General features: G+C 37.4%; 1 pseudogene; it reads left to right on the top strand.

Annotated features, from left to right (window-relative positions):
- The first annotated feature begins 7,877 nt into the window (after positions 1–7,877).
- On the top strand, positions 7,878–8,995 carry LOC110213422 (AP-2 complex subunit mu pseudogene; annotated as a pseudogene).
- The last annotated feature ends 750 nt before the right edge of the window (positions 8,996–9,745 follow it).

The following is a 9,745-nucleotide window of genomic DNA, read 5'->3' as shown; positions in this document are numbered from 1 at the left end:
AGACTTGAAAAACACTGCAAATATAATCTCATTTTATCTTTGCAACAATTCTGATAGGTAATATAATTATCTCCATTTTACAGATGGAAAAACTGAGTCAGATAGAGGTTAAGTAACTTGCCCAAGGTCACAAAGCTAGTAAATGAAGCTGGATTTGAGCTCATAGCTTCTAAACTCTAGATCCAGGAATTACCAACACACATATGCATGCACACATAAATACACACATGTACATTCACACACATATATAAACTGTCAGTTCCTGGACTTGGAGTTCATAAGACCTAAGTCCAAACTATCTTCGATATTAGCTATGTGATCACAGTCAACACTTAAATTCCCTGAATCTTTGTTTCCTCATCTGTAAAACAAGGATAGTAATTAATGATGTTGGTTGGTGAGGTCCAAATGAGTTAATGCATATAACGTATGCTGCCAACCTTTAAAAGATATTCACATAATTACAGAAAATTACCATTGGGAGGGTTGTCAGTAGCCATTTAATATTACCCATATATGAAAAAAATAATCCCCTCTGCACCATTTACTACAAGTGACTCTCCAAACTTTGGAGATTTCCAGTGAAGGGGACCCAGCTCTTTGGAATTTTCATTCAACTAATTGGAAATCTATGCAATTATATACTCATACAAACTGCATCTCTCCATCTAGTTCACTAAGATATCATTAAAAACTGCCAAATACCCTGATGACATCCTTATATATTAGGTCTTTAACACTCCCTTGACCTAGCTATTTAGTATACATAGAATAATAATAGCTAGTACTTATATAGTGCTTTAAGGCTTAAAAAACATAGCTATTATATCATTCTATCCTTGTAACAGCCCCTGGTAGGTAGATGATAATTATCCCCATTTTACAGATGGGGAAATCCCATTCAATTCAATGAACACTTATTAAGCATACACAAGAAGGACAGGGTTAGTATGGCGTGACTTACTCTTTATAAAAAAAATACAACAACAAAAACCAAGAAGAATTATCAGAACGTCAGTAAAGCTAACTATAGACAGTCTGTTTCTCTTTTGGTTAGCTCTAATTGCTAGGAAACTTTTTAAAAAATTAACATGGTTCTGAAATTTCCATCTCTGAAACTTCCATCTCCTGCTTCTGGATCTGCCCTCTGAGGCCAAGCAGAACTGGACTAATTTGTCTTCCACATGAGTAGTCTTCAGATGCTTCTCAAATCTTCTGTTCTTCCTGATAAACATGAACAATTCCTTTTTCTGACCTTTGTATGACGTTATCCAATTATTTCATCTTCTTGGTTGTCCTCCTCCGGGCTCAGTCCTCTGAACTTTGACCCCATTAACACAATGTTTACCAGTCACACAGACATACCTGGTCTATTCATTTAAAATTATTTATTTTATTTTTAGTTTATGGAATAAAGCAAGCATTTTCATAGCATAGTATAATAAAAAGATGATTGCACATGAAACAGCAAATCTATTATTTACAACTTGCTATTCCTTTTAAATATACAATAAAGTTATGTACATTTCCTTTTTTTTTCTCCATTTTCTTCTTCCTTCTCCTTTCCCTGCCCTAGAGATGGTTACCATTAGACATAGACATGTCTGTATGTATAAATATATATTTACAAATATACATATACATGTAAAATCATTTCATACACACCTATTTATCAGTCCTTTCTCTGGATTCAGATAGCATTTTCCTTCACGTGCTCTTTGTAGCTAATTGGGGTATTTATAATACTTAAAATGACTTAGTCACTCAAAGTTGTTCTTAAAACAATATTGCTGTTACTGTATATGACGTTCTCTTGGTTCTGTTCATTTGGCTTTTCATTTTTTCATGCAAATCTATCCATGTTTTTCTAAGATCATCAAGCTCATCAGTTGTTAGAGCACAGTAATATTCCATCACAATAATATACTACAGTTTGTTCAGCCATTACCCAATTGACAAGCATCCCCACAAATTCCAGTTCTTTGCCACCACAAAGAGAGCTGCTATAAATATTTGAGAACATACGGGTTCTTCTTCTTTTCCCCTAGTCATCTTTGGAAACAGCCCTAGTGGTGATATTGTTAAGTCAAAGGGTATAGATATAGGCAATTTAATAATACTTTGGACATAGTTCCATTTGCTCTCCAAAATGGTTGGATCAGTTCACAAGTCTGTCAACAATGAATTAGTGTCCCAATTTTTCCACATTCTTTCCAACATTTGTCTCTTTTCCCCTCAATTCTAGCCAATCTGATAGATATAAAATGATATCTCAAGGCAGTTTTATTTTGCAGTTCTCTAATCAATAATGATTTATAGCATTTTTTCATATGACTATAAATTATTTTGCTTTTTTATCTAAAAACTGCCTGTTCATATCCTTTGATCATTTATCAATTGGGGAACGACTAATATTCTTATAGATCTGACAAAGTTGTTTATATATTTGAGATCTGGGAAACTGACTATAAAAACATCTTCCCAGTTTTCTGCTTGCCTTCTGATTTTGGCTACATTTGTTTTATTTACACAAAACCTATTTAATTTAATATCATCAAAATTATCCATTTTATACCTCACTCTGCTATTTCTTGTTTATTCATAAATTGTTTACCTATCCATAAGTTTGATAAGTAGTATGTTCCATGTTTTTCAAATTTTCTTGTAATATCTCTCTTCATATGTAGGTCATATATCCATTTTGACTTTATCTTGGTAAATGGTGTAAGATAATGGTCAATGCCTAATTTCTGCCATACTTCTTTCTAGCTTTCCCAACATTTTTTTAACCAAATACTGAATTCCTATCCCAAAATCTTGTCTTTACACTTGTCAATATAAAGTTATTATGTTTATTTGCTTCTGTGAACAGTATGTCTACTCTGTTCTACCTTTCTATTTCTTGGCCAGTACCCGATAGTTTTGAGAATTATTGCCTTATGATATAGTTTAAGATCTGATATTGCTAAACTTCCTTTCTTTACACTTTTTCATTAGTTCCTTTGATGTTCTTGACTTTTTGTTCTTCCAAATGAATTTTCTTGTTATTTTTTTCTAATGTACCTGACCTATTCATGCAAAGCTTATTAGATACATTTCCCCTCTAATTTCCCTTCCCCTAAACAGAGAGTCCAATACTCCATATGTCACATTTATTCCATGAAGTTTGTCCCTGTAGTGCCAATTATTCCATCTGAAGTCATGCCAAAGCAATAATTTAGTCTAATTAAATGAACAGTTTTGCTCAATTAAATAGTAATTTAGCAATTGTCTCCTATGAACAAAGCATGATATCTTACCCATAGTAGGTGCTAACAAGCATTCATCTAACAGACATTCAACATCTCTTTTCCTTCAGAAAAAAAAAAAAAACAGGACAAAACAATGTGCTGGTTCTAAGAGTGAAGCTCTAATCATTACTATTTTCCTTACAGCAAGTTAGCTTCTCCTGGCATCATCTTACCTGACTTCAGAAACCCACAAAAGTTTCATGGGCTTGCAAATTCCATTTCTTGCAACCTCACAATTTGCATACTGTGCTTGCATCCAAGGAAAATAGCTATTTTAAAATGGTTTATTTCCCCACCACCACCACCATCTGCGCTTTGTTCTTCTCCTGCCTTGTACAGACAAACATGTCTTATGGCCTTCAGACTCAGCTACCACCCTCACAAGACAGGCAGCTGCTTGCTTTCCAAAACCCAGACTTAGGCAATTTGTCCTAAATTAGCACTAAATTAGACAGTTAGTAGATTTTCTTCCTCCTCTTCATTTTCTTCTTTTTATACAAACCTTTGTTGAATATAATACCTGGAAACTCTATGTTTCTAAGTAACCATTGTCTTATGAACATCAATCTTTTGTCAGAATTGAAATAGAAATACTACCTTTGGCCTTTTCCAATAATATTTTTTAAAAAACCTAATACTTTGATGGTGTGATAGGAAAGATTTCCAAAAGGACCTTCTCTTATTCAAATACAGGTTGAACTAGATGGCTCTGAGGTTCCTCCTAACTCTGAGGTTCTAAGGACTGATTTTAGTGACAAAAAACCCTTATTTGGGTCCCAAATCTAGTTCTAGTTGGATGAACCTAAGTCAAATTTGGGTCTCAGTTTCCTCATTTGCAAAATGGAAATAATAACTGAATTATATACGTCATAGAGTTTTTAAAGGAAAAAGTTAAGACTCAGTCCATGCTTTTGTTGACTTTAAAGCACAGTAGAATATGTATGTGTGTGTGTGTGTCTGTATACACACATACAATGTATATATCTGTATGTGTGTATATATACATGTATATATATGTATATATACATATATACCTATATGAATATATGTATGTATAGAGTGACTTGAGGCAGGCAGACCCAACAGCAGGCTACATGCAGATATAAATAAGACATATATATTCTGGTGGCTCTGCCTGCCTCAGGTCTGTTTCCCACTCCAATACATCCTCCATTCAGGCACTAAAGTGATTTTCCTAAAGCACAGGTCCATGCATGTCACCCCCACTCTATAAACTCCAGTGGCTTCCTATTGCCTCTAGGATCAAATACGATATGCTACTTCATAACCTTGCCCCCTCCTGTCTTTCCAGTCTTTTTATACTTTCCTCCTCAACACACACTTTTTGATACAGTGACACTAGCCTCCTGGCTGTTCCAGGAATAAGACAATCTATCTTTTGGCTACAGGCATTTTTTTCTCTCTGACTTCCATACCTGGAATGCTCTCCCTCCTTCTCTCCAACTAGCTTGCTTTGTATATATTTGTTTTCATTATGTCTCCCCCATTTAATGTAAGCTCCTTGAGGGCAGGAACTGTCTTTTGCCTCTTTTTATATTCCCAGTACTTAGCAGAATGCCTGGCACATAATAGGCGTTTAATTAATGTTTATTGATTAAAATAGAAAGTTGTCCACGGTGAAAGAATTAATAAAATGGAAAACAGAAGTGTTATAAGAGGACAAAAGGTGAAAGGTCATTACCCACTGGTGGTTATCACTGAGAATAAAACATTTGAGTTGGGTTTTACAAAATTAGTGGGGAGGGGCAGCAAGGGAAGGGGAGAGCATTCCAGGCATGCCATGAGACAGAATATGAAGCCAGGAAAGCGTAGGACCTGGAATAGCATTCCCATAAGCCTGTATTCAAATGTGGCTGCGTAGTGGATATGACAGGAAGCAGTATAAGACAAGACTGAAGAGTCAAAGATGCCTCATTGTAAATGGACTTCGACGCCAGATAAAGGTATTTATATACTCAATAGTGTTAGCAATAAGGAGCTACTGAAGAGTTCTGGCCGGAAGAGGTACATGCCAGATCTGTCCAGGAGAAGATTAATCTGAAATGGAAGAAGAGAATTCTGCTCTGACCTTGTTGCTGAAAATACTTGTTTGTCATTACCCCATCATTGATGTTCACAGGATGATTGAATTTAGGAGCTGGAGGAGATCTCCAAGACCATTTCGTCCACCCCTCAGCAAGAACCTCTTTCTGTATCATCCCTGACAGGGAGTGCCCTGGCCTCGGCTTAAACATCTCAAGTGAGAAAGAACCCATTACTTCCCTGGGCAGCCCATGTCACTATGTTTTGGGGGAGGAGAAGGCAATCAAAGTTAAGTGGCTTGCCCAGGGTCACTCAGCTAGCAAGTATCTGAGGCCAGATTTGGTATCAGGTACTCCTGGCTCCAGGCCAGTGTTCTATCCACTGCCCCACCTAGCTGCCCCAGTCATTGTGGCTTTTGACCAATGCTAACTTGGGAGAAACCTGCCTTTCTGTGAATTTCAACCATTGTTCTTTTTTCTCACTTGTGAACCAAAGCGAACAAGCCTAATTCCCCTTCCACATGACATCCCTTCAAATAATATGAAGAAAGGTAAGTCTCTCTTAAGCCTTCTCTTTTCCAAGATACACATGCATATACCTGTTAACCGATCTCCCTATAGATTGATCCTGAGGACCTTGGCCATCCTTTTCCATTCATACACCTCCCTCATATGCTTTGTGCCACTTCTCTTGAACAAACTACAAAGGTGACAGGGCATAACCTACTCCACTGTGTCTCTCCATTGCCCTTTGGGTGACCCAAAAATTTGATTGTTGCTATACTGTTATATAACATTATTCATAGCTGTATAGTATACTGGGAAGAATATTGATGTCTAGTCTGAACTGAACACTGTCCATGACTGTGTAAAACACTTCCTGCAAACTTGCTTTCTAGTTGCTCTGTTGCTTAATATTAATAATCTGCTGGTCATTGGTTTTCTCTGTTGTTTCACTTGTCAAGGATTATAAGATATTAATATATACATGGAAGATATATATGTATATATACATACTTATAAATGTGTGTATATGTATATATATGTATGTATACACACACACACACATATACATATTAATAACTTCTGAGAGCAGAGTCTTGAAGACAATGTTTTTGGTTATAAGGTCTATATTTTCCATGAATTTGATATCCTCCCCTTTTCCAGATAACTTGAGATTTGGATCCTTAATGGTTTATAAATTGTATCACCTCTCACAGGACCCCTCCTGGGTATTAGACCCAGTCTAATCAGATGGCCTTTTCATCTTGGTTTTCTTTGGTGTCTTCTCATCAGGCAGCATAATAGGAGACAGCAATAGTACAGCCAAATACAGATCTATTGTTATTGGTGAAAAAAGGAATCCGTTAGAGAAGTCTGTATAGGTGCTTTCCCTTTTTCATCTGCCCATTGTCCTCCTTTTAATTTTATTCTTAAATGCCCTTGGGATAATTTGGATTGGATAAATCTCTTGCCAAGCTTTTAATGAACTTGGCTATCTTTGCACTGCATCTCACTTTTCAAAGATGATACTACATGGCACAGTGGATAAAGTTCCAAGCCTGAAGTCAGGGAGACTCAGCTTCATGAGTTCAAATCTGGCCTTAGAAATTTACTAGCTGGGTGACCCCAGGCAAGTCACTTAACCCTGTTTGCCTTGGTTTCCTCTTCTGCAAAATGACATGAAGAAGAAATTGGCAAACCAATTCAGTATCTTTACCAAGAAAACTCCAAAATGGGTCAAGGAGAGTCAGACATGAGTGAAATGACTAAAAAGCATGCTTTTCATAAACTTGCAGCAGCATCCTCCGTAAGATTTTTATATAGAAGTTTTTATTCTCAACTAGTGTTGCCATTGGCTGCCATCCCTCTCTGTTTGGCAACATCAGGTAGTTTCTAGAATTCTTTGGTCTCATTGTATCAACTTACTTACATTGTTAAAACCTCCTTAGGAGGTGATGAATGCCCTGATATCATCTCTTTTTTAATCTATATCTCATAGCCAGGGTCAGGCCATTTAAATAGTTCATGTTAGAGTTGCCTCCCTTTTGGCCCATATTGTCTTCTCTTTTATATTGTTTCCTCTAATGTGGTATTGATTTTAATGTGGTATTAGGTATCTTGCCCTAAGAAGTGGGGACCTGTAATAGCCAAATGACATAGAAATGACTCCCATATTGGGAAAAAAGGAAGGAAACAATCATTTATTGAATTCCTACTATATTCCAAGCACTATGATTAGCACTTTATAACTATCATCTCATTTTATCTTCATAATAACAACCCTTGGAAATGGGTGCTATTATTATCCACATTTTGCAGTTGAGCAAACCATGACCTGAAGAGGTTAAATGACTTGCCCAGGGTCACACAGCTATAGAAAGTGTCTGAGGGTTCTTGGGAGTAGTGGCATCAGAGGAGAAGGTAGTGGAGGAGCCAGAGCCATGCACAGACTGACAGAAAAGTTGACATGGAGGGCCAGGTCACAGCAGCAACTGGTCTGTTCTCAGAGCAGAGCCACGGGCAGGGAGATTGAGTTGCTACCATGATTAGAGGGTTCTTCATTTACAATCACAAGGGGGAACTGCTCATCTCTCATGACTACTGAGATGTTATTGAGCAGAATTCTATGGACAACCTCTGAGTCAGTGTTATTCATACTGGGTAGCAGGTGCACTCCTCCATCATCAACATTGCCCACACCAGTTTCTTCCATGTCAAGTGTTCCAACATTCGGCTGACAGCCATCACCAAGCAAAATGTCAATGCTGCCATGATCTTCAAGTTCCTCTTTAAATGTGAGATGCAATGGCTGTCTACTTTGGAAAGATCATGAAGAGAGCATCAAAAACAACTTTGTACTCATCTATACGTTTCTGGATGAGATCATGGACTTCAGCTACCCACAAAACTCTGACGCCAGAGCTCTAAAATCCTTTATCACTCAGCAAATCATTAAGAACCAGCATCAGACAAAGGAAGAACAGTCTCAGATCAGCAGCCGGGTGATGGAGAAGATTGGTTGGTGGCAATAAGGGCATCAAATTTCAGCAAAATGAGCTCTTCCCGAATGTGCTTGAGAGTGTCAATCTGCTCACGTCTCCTCAAATGCAGTTAAGAGTCCATGTGTCTGGCCAAGCTGTGATGAAATGATACTTGAGCACCTGAGGGCACATCTCAAAGCAAGTATGTTATGAATAACAAGATGGGAAAGAGCACAGCTGATGAAATGGGAAAAAGTGGGAAGCAGTCCATTACCATAGATGACTACACTTTCCACCAGTGTGCGACTCATCAAGTTTGAGTCTTAGAAACCAACAATTTCATTCTCTCATATGGGGACTTTGGGCTTGTAAGGGACCAGACCACCAAGGACATCATCCTTTCATTCCTGGTGATCAACTTGGTTCAGGAGGTGGGACAGAATAAATTGGAGGTCAAAGTTGTCATTAATTTAACTTCAAGCCCTTCTTGCTGACCCAGAAAATTGAAGTCCAGATCCCAACACTGCTAAAAACAATTGGAGTTCAAGCAATCTGTATTAAAGGGAAAGCTAAGCACAAGGCCAGTGAGAATGCCATTTTGTGGAAGATCAAGCACATGGTAACAATAAAGGAATCACAGATCAATATTTGTTATTGTCTCTACTATTCTTATATTTGAGATCCATATGTTTTGCTTTGAGAATATTTTATTTTGATTTAATTTTATTTATTTTTAAATTTCTCTTCTTCTAGAATACACTTCTGTGTATTTACATTCCTATTCTGTTTTTCTCTCTTTTCTTTCTTTGGTGATGCTTGCCATCGCAGATTCAAGTTTTTTTCTGTTCTGCTCATTTTTTGTTGTGCAGGACATTATTATGCTCACATGTGCATCTCTTTTTTAAACTACTCAAGAACAATGTATTGTGGTTCCATGTTCTCAAATTCCACAGGGTCTTCTATCGCTATATAATCTTCCATGTTTTGCAGTATTTATTCATGGACGCCTAAATTTGTTCACTAGTTCTGGAGGCCATATTTCCTTTTGTTCCTATTTTTTTTCAGTTGATTTGTCTGTTTATGTTCAAGGTCGCTGAGATTTCTACTTTGTAAAATCGTTGGTACTTTTAATTGTTCCTCCCTTATTTTCCTTATTACTCACTTTCTGACTTCTTCCTCTCTGGTTGTGATTTCTAAGCCCCCTAAGGGAGCTGGATCTCAAAGCATCTCAGCCTCCTCCCATAATTGGCAATTCACAATTCACCAGCTTATGCCTGTATCCCAACTGACTTTTGGGTAGTCAGAACTGGCCTCAGGCTTAGTGGAGTACTGCATAGCCCCCTATGTGTGTCATATTCTCTCCCAGTGACCTATCTTACTCTCTCTATTCCTTAGTTCTATAACCTGGCACCAGAAGTTTAGAGTCTAC

This window comes from Phascolarctos cinereus, unplaced genomic scaffold (genome assembly GCF_003287225.1).
Source record: "Phascolarctos cinereus isolate Bilbo 61053 unplaced genomic scaffold, phaCin_HiC Scaffold_726;HRSCAF=1367, whole genome shotgun sequence".
In the NCBI taxonomy this organism is placed as follows: domain Eukaryota; kingdom Metazoa; phylum Chordata; class Mammalia; order Diprotodontia; family Phascolarctidae; genus Phascolarctos; species Phascolarctos cinereus.
The sequence above is the reverse complement of the archived record's forward strand: the minus strand, read 5'-3'. Positions and strand labels throughout refer to the sequence as shown.